Genomic DNA, 18495 nt, shown 5'->3' with positions numbered 1-18495 from the left:
TTTCTTGTCCTTCTAACAATTGAACCATAAAATATTCAATTAACTTGGGTACTCATCTAACCACTTGCAACTTTGTTGAATCAAGTAAGGCACCTCATTTTATCATCCTCCATACTAAAATGATATTAATAATAATATAATGTTAAGGCCATAACTTATCCAAATGTTAAATTGATGTATGATATCCCTTTATTTGTGGGACAAAAGACACCACCACCCCCCCCCCCCCCCCACAAGGCAACGATTTGACTACTTAAGTCTAAAAGAGCTTTCATACCATACCCCCAATCCACCTTCAAACTCTGGCCTCTAAGAAGGAAACATATATTCTTAACCATTAGCCCACTTAGACTATACTACATCTCTCAACTACTTGTAAACTTCTCGATTCATCCTCCAACACAACTACAACATTCATGGTGTCAATGACCTTTTAGACATAACTTCTTAGATTCCATGGAAAAAATGGTTACAATTAGATCTATCTCCACTATTGTCATAATACCACTATTGTGTAATAAAAAATATGAGACGTGTAAAAAATATTAAATGAAAGTACTCAACAAACAATATAATCTACAAAAAATTGCCCAAACCTACAATCTTGATGATGGAAGGTATAGGAAGTAATAATGAGGAATTAGAAAGGATTTTGTTGGAAATATTGTTATCATTGATTTCAAAGATAGGGGGAGACAACTTATGTTCAAGATAAATATTGGAAATTGAAGATTTTTAAAAATATTGTTTTCAGACTCTTGATGCCGCATTTGGATACCCTATATTTGAAGGCAGCTTTAATCCAATTACCTAGCTAAAGTGGAAGCGCAAGATACATGATTATAAATCTTATTCTGAGACCTTCAGTTGGTATATGGAACTTCCTCTAACTCAATAGGAATGAAGAGATATGAAAGATTCCATCAAGATGATCCAACCAAAGTATAAGCATGATGACCCAACCAGTTTTACAAGTCAATCCCATAAGTGAATGTACAAACACTATAAATAAAGGGAATATGAGCTCATTTCAACACAATCTAAGCAAGAAGAGATTTGAAGTAGATAGGGGAGTTTAGGAATAACTTTTGGGGTGATTCTTGTAGTCTAAAGGTGGAAGCAAAAATGTGGTTTATGGGGTGAACAAGTCATCTGGGAATTTTCGCTGTAACTTTTCTTCTGGGATGTTTATAAATGTGAAATTTGGAGGATACAGATAGAATATATCCATGTACACATGATTCAAATTTTAGACCTTAATTTTAGAATAATTTTGGAGATATTATCTAAGGAAGCAAGCTTCATGAATGCTCCTAAAATCTTCTTCAAATAGGTCAAAGTGGCATTTTTTTCTATAGCCATTGTTATGGGATGCTTTGAACCATAAAAATTGGACGATACAGATAGAAGATCTTTGTATATCTATGATTCAAATTTCATACCTTGATTTTCTATAATTTCAATGATATGGTCTAAGGAAGTTAGGCTTCACGGATTCCCCTGAAATCTTCTTCAAAGAGGTCAATGTGGCATTTTCACTATAACTTTTGTTTTGGGATGTTTCAAACCATAAAAATTGGAGGGTATAGATAGAAGATCATCACATAACTATGGCTCAAAGGAAGTTAGGCTTCTTGAATGCTCCTTAAATATTATTCAAATGGGTCAGCTTGGTATTTCACTATATATTTCTTTCTGTGATGTTTCTGAATATGACATCTAGTGGAGACATAGAAGATATCTTAAGATATTTGTGATAGAAATCTTAGTCCTTGTTTCGCTACAATTTCAAAGATATATTATGAGGAATTCTATGTTCCTAAATGCTCCTAAAACATGCATCATATAGGTCAGCTTGACATTTTTCTATAAATTTCTAATTGAGATGTTACATATTGTGAAATTTGGATGAGTCGGAGAAGAGATCTCTAAGTACTTGAGATATAAAATTTATAACTAAATTTACAAAATTGAATACGTGGAATGCTATGTAAATTCATTCTTAGGAAGAAGCCAAAAGCAACAAATTTTGGGAGAAGTAGACATGGTGAAGGAAGAAGTAGTAGGTAAACCTGGTGAAGGAAAAAGAAACTAAAAAAACTGGTAAAGATAGAAGCAACAAGTAGGAATGATGAAAGTAGAAACAAATAACAAACATTGTGAAGAGGCAAGCAGACTTAGTGAACTAGGTTGGTTCCTACAAATATTTGTAGCAACTAATACTGGTGACTCTTATAGTTTGGTGCCTATAAGGAAGTAGAGGGGATTGGTGTCTCTTGTAGGTTGGTGTCTACAAAGCAATAGAGGGAATTGGTGTCTCTTGTAGGTTGGTTCCTAAAACATAGCAAACGGTATTGGTATCTCCTATAGGTTGGTAACTACAAGATCCTTCATTTAAATAAGTTGTGTGGTTTTCTCTCGTAATGGTTTCCACGTATATATTATGTTACTTGTTCATATTATGAGATTGATGTTTTATGATGCTTAAATGAAATTAAGTAAAAATCGTCATTATATTGATTCACGCCCTCTCTTAGTATAATTGTGAAATCCAACAATTGGAATTAGAGCAGGTTCCTTCAAAAGCAGTTAAACCACTGAAAGGTAAATCTTAGAGTGACAAATGGATAGCAAGGATAGCAGAGCCCTTGCCTTTGATGGAACAAATTACACTTTCTAGAAGATAAGGATGAGATCAAATCTAATGTCTCTTAGTGTTGATGCATAACGTTCTATGGTAGAATGCAGTTATAAAGTTCCAACAATTCATATAATAAATGCAATTGAGAAAAAGGGTTATGCAAATAATTTGAAAGAAACATATTCAATCTTAAGTGATCTTACTAATTCGATATTTGTCAAGGTAATGCACTGTGACTATGCCAAACAAATTTGGGATAAGCTTCAAAGCATCTACGAAGGAGATGAAAAGGGATAAACTTCAAACTCATATAATACAATTTGAAAGTGTTTAAGCCAGTTTCAGAATTTATGGAATTTTGCATTATGCTACAATTTTTTTGCTTTTGTCATTGCTTTGTCACACCACAAGTGACCAAAACTCTTTTGTTTCTTGTTTATGCATGACTAAAGGGAGGAGGGCACCCTAAGAATGTTTACCTGAATGTAGTACATCCATTTGATTGGAAACATATTTATTGATGGGAACATGGTATCATATGGTCATGCAATTTCTTGTTCTAATGAAGGACATATTGATAAATACCAAATTACAATAATTCAACCATATGTTTGCCTTTTTTGAATAATTACAACATTATCATAGATACTTTACTTTCATATATATATATATATATATATATATATATATACACACACATTGCAACCGATATCAAAACTTTAATCATGAGCATGGAGAAAAGTACCTATGATAATGATTAAATTTTTGATATCAGTTGCAATATATCCACCACTACTTGAGCCCATCAAGAAAAGGCGTTCGGTGTATACTTCTAAACATAAGGCAAGGTCCTGTAACGTTATAGGCGAACCTACTTGAAGAGTAAGGCCCCCCAATTTGATTCTGGGCCTTAAAGGTTAAGGTCCTGGGTCAACCCAGCCAGTAAGGTCCTGCGCCTTATTTGTTTCGGCCCTCTCCTTAACAGTCGAGCACCTAAAGGTCCTTATGGTCGAGCACCTCTCCTCTCCCTTGGGGTTGAGTACCTAAAGGTCCTTATTAGTTGAGTGTGCTTACACACCCTAAAGGTCCTCTCCTTAACAGTCGAGCCTGCTTACGCATCCTTATGGTCGAGCGATAAATCGATGGTGGCCTTAACAGTCGAGCCCCTCACCATCGGAATAGTGAGTGACTCTGTCCCTCCGGTCCTTATGGTCGAGCGATAAATCCCTCACCATATGAATAGTGAGTGACGGAAATTTTTGATATCAGTTGCATATATATATATATATATATATATATATTTGAGGCTTGTGGTGGTAAAAAGGCATGATGTATTATGTTATGTGGAGCCTTGAGTTGTGAATATGGATTATATTACAAATGTTATAAGTCACATACATGGGGCGGAGTCTAGTCTGAAGCATATATTAATGGTTATGAGTGTCTGCATATGTTATATGATTAGGTAATATGGTTATTTGTAAAGTTTATATTTTGATCCATACTCCATTGGCTCTATACTCTACAATGTTGAGAATGGAAGTTTGTATGATATATTTCATAATGGTTTTATTTGGATGAGCCACAACGCTTACCACAATTTCAACTTAGGGTTTAATGTGCAAAAGCTTATGACACATGCTACTGACTAATTTGTGATGTGGAGTAATGTCTAGTGCCTGAGTAATGTTCCATGTGGTGATAAGTGAGCTAATATTTTGTCATTCATTTTTTGAGATATGATTTCACTCCATATTACACGTAGGGTTGATAGGCATTCACTACGAGTTGGATTGGCACCACTCCAAACTTTTAATGCCTAACTTGGGAAGCAGTAAATCATGTCTATAGATTTAATGCCCCTGTATTACAAGTTGATCAATGGTTGACAAGTAATTTGGGTTTTAAACAACAACTACTCTCCATGAGGGTTTTTACCTCCCAAAGATTAAATTTTTTCATTCGGAAAGTTGGGGTTCATTTGGAGTTTTTACTGTTGTGGTTGTCGCTATAATCATTGTGTGAGACTAAAGATCAATCTCTTCAAATTCTTCATAGGACAATTCTTGGGCTTCTCTCCAATTCATGTGTTGACTTACAAGTAAGTAAAATATGGTTAATTACATAGACAAGTGTGTTTACATTGGTTGATTACTCTCAATGTTATCCATTTTAAGCATGTCCATATAATTTTTATCCCTCTTAATTTGCTTTATGGCCTCATATCCTTTTAATATGGTTACCAGACTCCTCGCCTTTATAGTTCAAAACCATGCTATGACTTGGGGTTTTAATTATGTTGCAGAAATAATCTAGACATGGAAGAAAATTTCAATAAATAACCTCCATCTCATCTCAAATTAAGAAGGGTTTTTAGTTGTATAACTCAGCTCCTTTACAAAAACACTTGTTTTAATTCCAAGTTTGTCATGAGTATCTTTTATTATAGTTTCACTCTGTGTATCGTCTTGAGGACACAACTCCCCCAAACATAAAAAAACCCTTGAGGGTATTACCTGAATTACTTAAAAATGCCTCTCAACCAAATATTTATTGCATGCACGGTTCTATCTCATCCCTCATATAATCTTGAATAAAATCCTCACTCTACATGTGAAAGCTACTTATGTATTTTACTTATTCAACTCCAAACCCTTCATTTACTATAAAATTTCCCAACTTCAACTCCATTGTTTCCTTATAACCTCTGTGAGGCTCAAACCCTATCTAGAAAACCCTACTTCTGAAGAAATAAATAAGAGGACCATTCATGATTAACACAAAAATTGAAATTGTCACTATAAATTTGCAAAAAAAATGAAAATTTTGTAAAATGAGGCTTGACAGAACCAAGTGTTCAAATTGGCACTTGTTAATATAAAGAAAATGAAAAAAAATAAAATAAAGGAAAAACAAATGGACTCGAATCAAGCTATAAATGGTAATTCTCAAAAAATATTTTTAGGTTCCGATGCCTATGTCTATTAAATCTCCTCTACCCACTTATCCAATTCGAACCCCATTAAACCAACCTTCACCATGTTCACATGAGAGTGTATTGATCTTTTTTTAATGCATGATGATTTTAGTAGTTTAAAAGGGAAAATACATGATGTGCCAACTTACTCTGTTTTGTTTTTTTCCTGTTAACATTTTTGTTGATTTGCATAAATGAGTTCCAGTTCTCAAAGACAATGCAAAGGGAAAGGGAGGGGAAATACACCTCCTAGCTTATGGGACACAGGGAGAAATAAGAAGATCCATTTTATAGTGCACTTTCATGTTGATTATGAAGAATTTCACCATTTAACAACTATAGGCCATCTATACCTTGGGTCTCCCAATGTTGCTTGTTTCCCCCTGTTTATCAAAGCAACACCACCCCTCCTCTAAGACCTCACCTTAATATCCATGAGATCCCTGCTCAACAAACTGGTAATAATGCATGGAATAATGACGATGGTTGGAACCATGTTCCAACACCACTTGGAGCCGAGAACCAAGGTTGGGGAACTGTCCCCAATAATTCAACACATCATATGTCATCTCATTCATGTTATTATATTCTACTTGCACCCTCTTCACCATTCAATGGACTTATTCCTAATTCAATTTCAATAATGCAAGCCCTTGTGCTGCAAGCACTAATATCAACCCTGATCATGTTCCTGCCAGTAAAGTTGTTGATGTTCCATAGTCTACTTCTAAATCCACTGATCCTGAACCTGTGTATGTGAATCTTGTCAAATTAAAGTTTGAAAATACTTCTCTTAAGATTGTGCTTCCAAAACCAAACCATGCATCCATAGATTATTCTTCTTCAAAGGGGTTCAATAAATAGAAACAAATTGATGCACAACAATCTGTGATTTCAATGGAGAAATTTTTGTGTGAAGCAAAGAACTTTAAAGGCTTTTTCTTATAGGTTCTAATGGTTGACTCACAGTTTTGGTTTGTCGACAACGATATAATTTTGATGGTAGTCTATGGTCTTAACGTAACTTTGATGGTGGTCTTTGGCTATTTTGGATGATTAATATATGTGAACTTACATGCATTTTGGGGATATAATCATATCTATGTATATGTTGGTTTTGGTGCAATCAATTTTAATTAACTGACCATTTTTTAAGCAATGCATGTCTATATAAGAACATATGGAAATTATCATGCATTAAGGTTTTAAACAATTATGTGAAATATCATAATATTTATGGATGTGGGTTCTCCCTTCTCTGTGAGTCATGGATAACCCCTATTTTTTAGAAGCCCAACATTTAGTTGTTTTCCTTCTTTTACATATTCAAGCCTTTTATTAGTTAATCAAATGAAGTAATCAAGAGACAGTTACATCACTGTTATGGAAGTTGTTCAAGCGACAAATATCTGCTCGAATGAGGAAAACAAGATCCTCAATTTTCCAACAGAGCTGGTATTATAAGATTTGATTTCTTCAGTTTTGGGAATTTTATTTATTGTTTAGTTATTTGTATATTATAAATCCTTGCCAAAAAGGATTCTTTTAAATAGTAGCACCAATGGAGGTTTGAAGTCTTACTTGCTGCAAAGTTACCTTACATTTTGGCCATTGATGATTTGAATCGCTGCATACTAGTAAGTACTAAAAAATTGACCTATTGTGCAGTAGCATACCAGTGCCCAAATGTGCCTTATTGCGCTGGCTACATCAAGTCCAAGATTTATCTATTGTTCATTAATGCTTCCATTTGACTGATACAGTCTTAAAAACGTAGTCATTTGTTAAGAAGTTCATAACGCATATTCATCAATATGCCGAGTTGATTTTATTGTATCTAAATAATACTTTAAGTAACTCAATGAAGGATCTCTTTTTTATCTTGTCATCCTGTGTTTTATTCTCATTATTTCTATTATTTATCTTTTTTATTGCTATATCTTTTGTACTATACATTGCATCTTTGTTGTTGATAAACTTTTACTTTAAACATAGATAGTGAAATTGAATTGGAAATTGACTTTAGATTAAGTTCCTACACTATAAATTCTATTCATGTTTGAATATAAGAGAGGAACACTGTGTTTAAAGCTTTCTTTAGTTTTCTCATATGTATCATATTTATTTTCTTTTTGAATCCTTTATACATTGTGATGTACATACGTTTTTAGTTATTTGAATTTTATTGTGTTTAGTCACTTCGAAGTTGTAATATATGTTTGAAAGGCTATAAACTTGGGCATCATTCCCAAAATTCTTGGCTTAGCCAACCAAAAATTTAAAAGGGTGTAGTGAGATTTGCATATCCATCAACATCCTCTTTGGCGACCATACTAGGGAGTGTGAAGTGATCACCCCCTTCTCTCTCTCTCTCTCTCTCTCTAATTTTGGCTTTGTTTGGGCTTTGCTTGATTTATTTATTTATTTTTTTTTTTTTTTAATTAGTTGCTTTGTTATCTTGCTTGTGTGCTTTCTCTTCTTTTCTTAATCTATTTTGGAGGCTATGACTTGGGTTGAACCTCTTCGACCGAGCACAAAAAAAACAAAGAAAAAATGATATTGCTCTATCAATGTTATCAACGGATAAAAACACTACATCAAAAGACTTTAATCAAGGTTAACTATTTGAATTTTCAGTTTTGCTATTGAGGTATCTTCATGAAAGATTACCATTCGTAGATCAAGTTGATTGAGTCTTTTGTTTAGTGATAAATGACTACACCAAATCTCTTTCAACCTAACATTTTCCTTAACTTCGACAATCAAAACAATATATTTGTTGGTTTATTTAATCTCATGATAGACATTGCCAAAACTAATCCGAGAGGTCGAAATATCATGGGCTGCTATATCATGGGATATTAAAAGTGATGATGAGCCATTTAGAAAACCGATATCAAGAGTTGAACTTATTTGAATCATTCCTTCAATAAATGCATACAACTCCGCATCAATCTCAATTTTCACATCATAAATTTGAAACTCCTCACCAATCAAGTCAATTGAGAGGAAAATATCTTGAATACGACTCTCTATCAGCCATAAGGGGCAGGAAGGAAAATCTGAAAATTCTCAAAACGTCCCTTAAAATATATTTCTCTGAATCAAATGTTATTCTATTACATCAATTATCTGTATTCAAGATACCACCACTTAATATGGCTACACCTCCTTCGGGTAGCGTTTACAGTAACTACAAATATATCGAATCAACCTTTAATCCTAACATAGTCATCAAGAAATATGGGCTATTCAAATTTGAAGAATATTTTAACACAACTCCTTGGCACGTTCTCCTCTAGACTTGCCCCTTGCGGCAACTCCTTTGCATAAGTTTAAAGATTATTTGCCTAAATTCTTTGGTAATGGTAACTACACCATGGAAGAGCACTTGAATTCATTTTTGAATGTGTATAACAATATTGGGGCTAATGCAAATGATGTATGCATGAGATTATTTGTGAATCCATGATCCAGGGGATCAGTAAAGTGCTCAAAATTCAAAGTGTCCAAAAGTGTGTGAAACATGTACCAGTGCGTAGATCTTGATGACCTGAATCCAATGCAATTTGAATCACTCAAAACCGATGTCGTATGCTCCCGATATCACGTTCTGATCGATTTCCCAAACATGTAAAAAAAATGTAGGTGATAGGTTAACTGTGCATTTTTGGGCCAATGGCATGTTGCCACTTGGCCACTCCAAATTGGTAAAAAATAATATATTTGAACCTTACAAGTTCGAATTTTTGTATTATTTTAATGGTTGATTAGGTAATTTGGCTCCAATGGTTGGAAGCCACATGAGCCAATGAATGGTTGCCACGTGGCCTCGTGGTGGCATTGTAAATTTTTGGTTAAGGGCTGAAGGACCAGACTAGGGGTTGAACACAAAACCTATCACCAAGCATCAAGGCACACAACCACTACACCACCACGCATGTTACTTAACACTATAAGCTCACAGGTTTCATTTAAACTTATGCACATTTGTGTTTGGAGTTAGGGTTGGGGCTAAGCCCTAGCCCTGGTCCTCACACCCTCAAAACAATGGGGTGGGACCAAGGGCCAGGGCTTAGCCCCAACCCCATGGTAATGGCCCTCAACATATATGACCGCAGGTGAGAGCGTATCAGAGGGGGCTAGCCCCAAGTGCGCTAAGATGGGGGCCACCCCCGGGTCACATACACCCAGATATAACCTTGGCGGAGTTTGGAAATAGGATAACCCCTAGGCGCTTGCAGTAGGGTCCAACCCTAGGGCACATGGCCCGCTATGTGATCGAAACCTCCACAAAAATGGCGCACATGGGTTTTGAGCCCCTAGCCCTGAGTTTCAGACACTAAATGTGCCAATAAAATGACCAAGTGGAATTTCATTAGGGGCCGACCAATGGGGGTGGGTGGTTAGCCCCATCCCTTGGGCACGTGTGCCCATACGACAAAAAATTTCAGAATTTTGGGGATTATTGGACATTTAAAGTGTCTGATAATTTTGCCCGTTGAGTGTGATTGTAGGCCAGATTTGCGAGCTGGTTTCGGGTTTGGGGTGATCAAGCCAGGTTTGGATTGGATTGGAGGATGGCTGACTGTGGAAATTGGGAAAAACTTGGAAGAAGCATAACTTTCTTAGGTTTTGGCCAAATGAGGTGCAAAAATAGCCTAGATGGGGGTTTTTATAGTTCTAAAGCCATTGGAGACATAATATTTACATTCTAAGCACTGTAAATCCATGTAAACACAAATTTGAGCACTTAATGAAAGAGGCCCATCATTGGAAGTTGGACCAGGAGATGTAGCCCAGGAGAGGGGTGAACTCCTTTATCATTTTTGTTGTTATGTGTTTCTGATATGGTATATTGTCTCTATTTTATGCTGTTAACTAAGTTTAAAAACCATAATTTTATGTGTTTTGCAAAGTGATCCATTGCCTACAATACATAAAAAATTTACTTGCAATTTTACCATCACCTTCAAGTTTACATTACAGATCATTTTGGTATCAAAGCTCAAGGTTATTGTGAAGGTTTGATTTTGTTTGCAAGTGTTTTTCTGATGCTTACAAGGTTGAAGCTTAAAAGAGGAGAAGGAGAAATTTTGGAGCCAAGATCTCAAATTGTTTCAAGGAGAACAAAAACACCTCAAGCTTCAATAGTCATGGCACATGAAGAAGTTCCTGAAGGGATGTTTGAAGACGAAAGAACTTTTAGAAAAACTTTCTTTTAGATGTTTGAAATGGTAGTTCTTTATGAACAGAGGACTGGTAGTTTTTCTACATCTTCAACCCTTTCACAAACACCTCCAAATTCTCCAAAAGGACATGATAAAACTCCTTTGTTAAAGCTTGAAATTAAGTTTGAACTTCCTATGTATGATGGAGAGGTAAACGCTGAGAAATTAAATAATTAGACTCGTCAGATTGAAGTGTATTGCAGGATACAAATAATCAAGGATTATGAGACCAAAATTCATCTTGCTTCTCTTAGATTAGAAGGTGCAACACTTATTTGGTGGGAGGCTAAAACTCAAGAGGACATGAAGAAACGTGGTAAGGTTTTATCCTCTTGGAATGATTTTGTTGTTGCAATAAGAAGGAAATTTTATCCATAAGCATACATGCAAAAGCTATTATTGATTGGAAAAAATTTAGGCAAGCTAAGGGACAAGATGTGCAAAGCTATACTCAAGAATTTAGGAAAAGGGCTTTGATTTTGGGTATAGATTTGTCCTCCCAAGATACTCTACTCAAATACATTGGAGGTTTACATAGTTACTTGAGACACACCATTCTCATGTTTAACCCTACAAAACTAGATGAAGTTTATGTACAAGCAACTCATTTAGAAGCAAGAGGGAAAAATGTTTCTAAAGAAACTAGTGAGAAGTCGTTCAAGTCTGGAGAAAAATGAAAAGGGAAGTTCAAAGGCAAGGATAAAAAGAATGCTTCAATCAAGAAAGAGGGAGAAAACTCACATGTAAACATTATTCTAAAGAAGGCCATGATGAAGACCATTGTTGGAAACTTCATCCTAAGATGAGACCCAAAAAGTTTAATAACAAGGAGAAACAAAAGATTGTTGCAACTACACAACAAGATTTAGGATCCGATTCCAGAGATGAAACAAAAATCATAGCCATGGGATTGAAAGGTAAAGATTCAATTTCAAGTACTAGTTCTTCTAGCAAAACCAATGAAACTCAAAATGAAAGATAAAGAATAGAGTTGTTCCATATTAGAGTCATCAGAAAACATATCAAGGTAGATACTTTGTTTGATAGTGGTTCACAAGTAAACCTCATTTCAAAACATTGTCAATAAACTAAAGTTGGAAACCATTCATAATCCTAAACCTTATCCTTTGGGTTGGGTATGTGTTGTCTAGGCAAATCCTCTCTACGGACAAAGATGATCCCTCTAGCCCAATGAGTGGGACTAGCAACGTATGTGACAATCTACTAGACACTTTCCTAAGTTACAATCGAAATAGGAGAAAAGGAAGATGGCCTACCTCATTCTAATTCTATAACGTCCTCCTTTGTTGAAGACCTCGAATTGCTTGTGCCTTGGGCTCAGTCCTATTGCTCATAGCATTTGAATGCTTGCACAAGAGATCAAAGACACAACAAATCATACACGTACAAATAGCATAATCGAATGTAACTTACTTAACATATCAAGGAGCATTAAGATAAATGATGCATTAACACACATTTATGGAAAGTGAACCAACAGTTGTATATATTAATAGAAAAAAGGAGAAAGCATAAAACCAAGCCTTGATGTCAATAAGCTCTCCTTGAGTGAATTTCTAAGTCCAAGCTCAAGCTCTCCAAGCACTCCTTCTCCAAGCCAAATGAGTAGCATGTATGCACAATCCCAACATAAGGGTGCAAATATCCAAATACCAACCATTTGGGAATGGGAGAAGATGAATATATAAGCAGGGAAAGGGAGTTAGGATCTCTCCAAACATAGGAGAAGGCCCTCATCTCAAGGAGGTAGCTCATAGGGATAAGATCAGAGGGCCAAGTTGAGAGAATTCGACCTTATCCACGTCGAACAACCTCTCGCTTGTCGTTCTGGAAGCCTCTAAATCACGAAGCTTCTTGTCCTCTTTTGGAAAATTTCCTTTTAGGGATCATCGTTGGTATCCAAGCCAAAAGCACAATGGCATCATGGGGCTAGTATAGTTCAACTAGAAACCATCGCGGTTTTCAGTGTTAGGGGAGCGATGATCCTCAAATTAGGGTTTTAGAGCCCTTTTCTTCAGGGGAAGCTTAAGGCATTTCTCCATCAGTGTTTTAGAGAGGATCTGAGTTGCATATCTGGATGAGTACACTACATGATGGTCATGTTTCAGGCACTTTGGGGTATGTCACAGGGAAGTATGGGAGGTGTGACAAAATACTGTGTAACAGATGCCCCCTAAATCATGAAGGCAAAACATGGAGTGATGGCTGAGATGCTTTACGAGCTTTTGCAAGGACGAGAACAAACATTGTCAAGAGACCTGCAAATCAAGGACGCATATACATATACATATCTAATATCAAAACGTGAACCCACGGTATGGAAGCAACCATCCAGATAGTAAGGACTATGTGAAAGGATCCATGGTATAGGCGCAACCATCCAAATGAGAAGGATCATCCGTAAATCTAAGATCCAAGGTATGGACGCAACCATCCTACATAGAAGGATCATCATAAATGTAAAGTCCTACGGTATGGTTACAACCATTCGTATAGTAGAAACATGTGTACAATCATGAATAATACATACTCCACACAACCCGAGTCATATCAAACAAGACTTAGGGTCCTGCTCTCCATCCCAACCCAATCAAAGTACGAATTCTAACATGCGAATAAATGTGTTGAATTCAAACATGCTAGAAAACCACCTGATTACCGGCCAATTATGTGGACCATTAACATGTACGAGAGAAACCACCAGTGACGACAATGACTCTCAAGGTACGACAATACAATTCGTGAATGTGAAAATGAAGCTAAAGTCGAACACTCGTAGAATCATCCGAACGAAGGCCAATGATGAAAACCTATTGTTGGATGCGAAGAACTTGCCATTAAGGCATGCAAGCTCTAAGGTACTGATAGGGAGTCTCTAAGCCATCTTCTTGGACAATCAGCTGAAGTCGACAGGAAGTGACTTGTCAAAGGAGGGTCATGATGATTCCCACATCATTGACATGAAACAAAGAATAAAGTGGAATGAAATGAGTAGGATCCAAGGCTGTAGCAAAGGGTGAGACAATGTATAGGTAATAAAATGCAGATAAGACTTCTCTTGAACATCGGTGACACGACTCCGGAGTGTGGTAGCATTTGACTCAGCATAAGACTAAGGGTCATGATGACAAAATGGAATAGTCAGATGAGAGGCAAAATGGATCACCCAAACCCGAAAGGATAAGTGACTGAGTGAGGATATCCCGAAACCGACACGAGGAACAGATAAGTGTCATGTTCAAGAGCGACATGTTGTCTATACAAGGGATGTTTCACTTTCATTTTTCCCCACTATTTCTAGCGAGTGCCCCAATTTATTTTTAAATCACAAGCTTGAAGGGGATAGAATATGCTTGTCATATAAGTTCATTCTTCGATTGAATCCATCCTAGTAAGTTTTACGAGTCCTAGGAAGGAGAAACTAGGTCTCATCATAGTGACGAGTCTTTCGTTGTAAAATTTTTAACGAGCCCGATGGAAGAATAACTCGGTATCCTTTTCATATTTAGAGAGTTTGAAAAAGAGATGAAAAAGAAAACTCCGTCATGTCCATTTTCGTAATTTGTCTCTCAAACCCGAAAAGGTAGAAAACAATATTTGAGAGAACCTCTTGACATGTTGACCAAGGTGTACCTTTTTTGTAAATAGTCAATCTCAGCCCGAAAAAGGGGTAAACGTAGACTGAGACGACGTCAATTCATTTAATTTAACGAGTTCGAAAAGATAGGTACTCGACGACCTTTTCATGTTTCAAGAGTTAGAAAAGAGCTTTAAAGATGACTCCAGGGGGGTTCCTTTTTAGTTTATTTTTAACGAATCCAAAAAAGAGATCAAATAAAACTCGTTGAATTGGTAAAAAATGATCACTGTATCCACCAAAAAGTACATGTAATTGCACAAAGATAACCACAGATCACTAATATCGAGAAAAATAATAAAATATTGGCAAAAATGAGTTTAAAACTTATAAATAGACTAAAAGTAAAAATATTTTTACCATTTCACTTGGAGTAAATTTGAGAGTGCATTTTTACCCCATTTTCTTTGATTTTTTAGGCGAGCAATGTGGAAGATCCAAGGCATCATTTCACGAACCATCAGTTGCAGGTAAGAGCTCTACCTTTTCTCTTGCATTTCATTGTGTTTCTATGCTTTTTCATCAATTTTTTCTTGCAAGAAGGAAGGATTTCATTTTTTATAGCGGGGGCGATCATCACAGGTTTGCTCATTAGGCTCGCGATGGTCGCCCCTAAGCCAAAAGGCCCTCGCGATGACATTGTGGGTTTAATAAAAACAGATGCGATGGTTGCGAGGCAGAATTTTTGAAGAAAATCTTCCTCTTTGGGTGAAATTTTTGAGTTTTTATACATGGAAAAGCATCTAATTAATGTTTAATGGTTGTTTTGTAGGAGATTTCGACAACATGGTCATCGAATGGAAGGAAAGAGGGCATGAGGTAGAAGATCACCAGGTTTCCCAAGATCCGAAATGCGTGAATTGTTTGGGGAACTGTGGGTTGCTAAAATTCTTCTGAACCGCAGGACTCAGAGCCTAAAATGAGTTGCTATAATACCTGATCAATTTATGGGATATTGATCGGGAAATATTCATTATTGGAGAGTAAGAACTAGAGCTGGAAGTAGCAGACATCTACTTCATTACTGGATTGTCTAGAAGAAGGGAAAGAGTTCAACTCTTTGGATCTCATCCTGGAGGCGAGAGTACTAGTACCTTGATCATGAGACATTGCCCGGGTGCAGAAATGACAGTGAGCGGGAAGCTGGAGATAATGATTTTCAACAATCTTCCCTTGAGGACGATTCTACACACCATGGATTGTATAATCGAGTCACGGGCTTTACACGAGATTTCAAAATATCAATTCCAATATGCGGTAAACTGCCTTACTCCAACAATATTCAATTGGTGTGATGGGTTGTTGTCCAATATGAAGAGGCAACTGACCAAAGGTAAGCAGGGAAACTTGAAGCAATTCGGTGTCGGTTCGATCTTGGTCACTTTATTTTTGGAGCGAGTGCCCCTATTTTGGTATCATTGGACAGAGATACTAGATCTTGATCCACAAGATCTAAGGTTGGTCAGGTGGAGTGAACTCATGCCTCATGGAGGAGGAGGCCAGCAAATGCATTTACCTCCGCAGTTTTTTAGGTGGTTGTGTCACCAACTGATCGTTGTGGATGACTACGCCTACGTACGCACAAATTTCAGATGGGATCCGAATCTACGTCTACCACCGGGTGAATAGTGGATTGATGCAGGTAAAACTTGTTTTTGGATTTTTCAGTTTAATGATTTTTTTATACAAAAGTGTATATGAGATTTAACTTGTGATAAATGTGCAGATGTTGCACCAGAAAGGCCTCCTAGCATGTCACCAATAGCACGATGAGTAGCAGGTCAAATAGAAGATGCTCCATATGAGGAAGGAGAAGATCCCATGGTGGAAATGGAACACAATCTAGAAGTGATCACTCGAGGGATTCCATAATACGCGACTATAGATGATGTGCCACTGTGATACCAGAGGCATACAATCAGAGTGTCTACGAGGTTGCGTCGGTTATTAGGCTGAGTGATTAGAGCGGTCTCGTGTTATCGCGAGCATCATGTGGGCGAATAGCCTTTCTAGTTGTTTTTTGCACTATTGTAGGCTTTGAAATCCATGTGTCTCAGAACACTTTATTTTTTGAGATTTTGATGAAAAAACTCTGACAAACGCGATATCTCTCTCTCTCTCTCTCTCTCTCTATATATATATATATATATATATATATGCATGTTTTATTTTCTACTTATGTGTCCATGTATCATGATGATATGATCAGTTTTATAAATTACACAAATGTCTATCAAGAACATAATTTGCTAATGCATCTGTTAATGTATTCAAGCTACATGGAATTTGTTGATATTTGATGAAATCAAAATTTCTTTCTAGTAATCGAACACGTAGATACATACGCAAGATTTGTGGATTTCTTAATGAGTAATTATTATTTAACTATAACACAAATATTTATGAATCTAACTTAACAACTAAATCTCTAATGCCAAGAGCAACTGCTTCTGATAACAGTTCAATGAATGCACTTTACTCGACGATATTATTAGTTATCCGTCCCAGGAAAATACCTTGTAAATTGGCCAACTCGCCATCAGGGGCAAAGAGTGCCCAAGCTACGGAAGATAAGTTCCGTGTGCTATGACAAGAACCATCAACAAAACCAACATAACGATTTGATGACATCTGCAAACTGAGTGGAACACAAGGTAAGCAGAAAAAACATGTTTTCAAAGAACATAATCACACCAAAAAATCAAAAGCGCACACCAATGAATTCACACATTAATGTACAAAAGTAATTACACGGAACTTATGCATAATAATTTTTCAGATGGAGCCCATTTTCGGACTCGGGTAATCAATCAACAAAGAATGAAACTGAAGTTTCACCGTTGGCATGATGTGTAAGCATCGACTCGACCAAATAATGCAGTAAAACTCATAAAAGGCTATGCCCCATGCCCCTTGGGTGAGTGAGGGTTACGAGTCATAGGATGAAAACCCCATTGCAATAATGGGCAAACGGTAGAGACTCGATGAAAATATCTCACGAAAGGAGGCAAGAAAAGCCTAATATAATGACGAGGGAAAGGTGCCCCCAGTTGAAATATTTTGACGATTTCAGGTTGGACTAAAATGTCAATGGGCAAGGTTGCAGTAATATTCCCATATTGCCTTCAGACAAGACTTCGTGCACCAAAACAGGTGTTTGAAGTGGATTTTTCAGGTTATGAAAAATGAAAGGTTCAAGACACGAAGGAATCTCATTGACGCTTGGAAGAAACGAAGAACGATGACGAATATCATATCAAGGAGTTTATTCAAGCGACATAACCTCAAGTATACTCTCGTTAGCGGGAAATTTCTCGTTCAAAGGATCCGGGGAATCCGAAGAATTAACCAAGGAGAATGTACCTAGGTATTGAGGTTCATATTGAAAACAACATGACTTTCTAAAGCAGCCGTTGAAGCCAAGACAATTTCATGATAAACTTGTTCCAATAGACTTAGCAGCATGGAATCACCAAACAAATCAATCTGATCCAAAGAAGGAATAATCCATGGATTTGTAGATACAGAGATCATATTGATCAAGGCGACATGCGGAGGTGGGAGAGAAAAAGTTCCCATTAAAGCAAAATCTTTAAAAAGACCTGTCCCCGCGCTCTCATATGGAATTTCGATATTTCCCACATATGGGACGTTTCCGTTCGAGGCAACAGAAGAGAAAAGAGACAATTGGTTGATGGTGACAATTTTTCCTTCATGAGGAAAACAGAGCACTCGGAACAAAGAGGAAACCACACAAAACATGGCATGGGTTCAACTTTTCCCAAGTAGAAGGTTGTAGTTCAGATTTGCATCTACAACTTTCACATCTAGCTCGACCCTCTTACCTTCCAAAGTGATAGGCAAACTCGTGAGAATACCATAAGGATAGGATCCTCTGCCATCAAAAGCCTCCAAGGTGTTCGGGGACTCGTTAAGGGGTGGAGAGCCAATGGATTTCCAACATGAAACATACATGATGCATGTGGAA

Source organism: Pinus tabuliformis, chromosome 9, assembly GCF_031772625.1.
Source record: "Pinus tabuliformis cultivar Carrire ecotype Pingquan chromosome 9, CPIR1, whole genome shotgun sequence".
Lineage (NCBI taxonomy): Eukaryota > Viridiplantae > Streptophyta > Pinopsida > Pinales > Pinaceae > Pinus > Pinus tabuliformis.
This window is presented reverse-complemented; position numbering follows the sequence as displayed.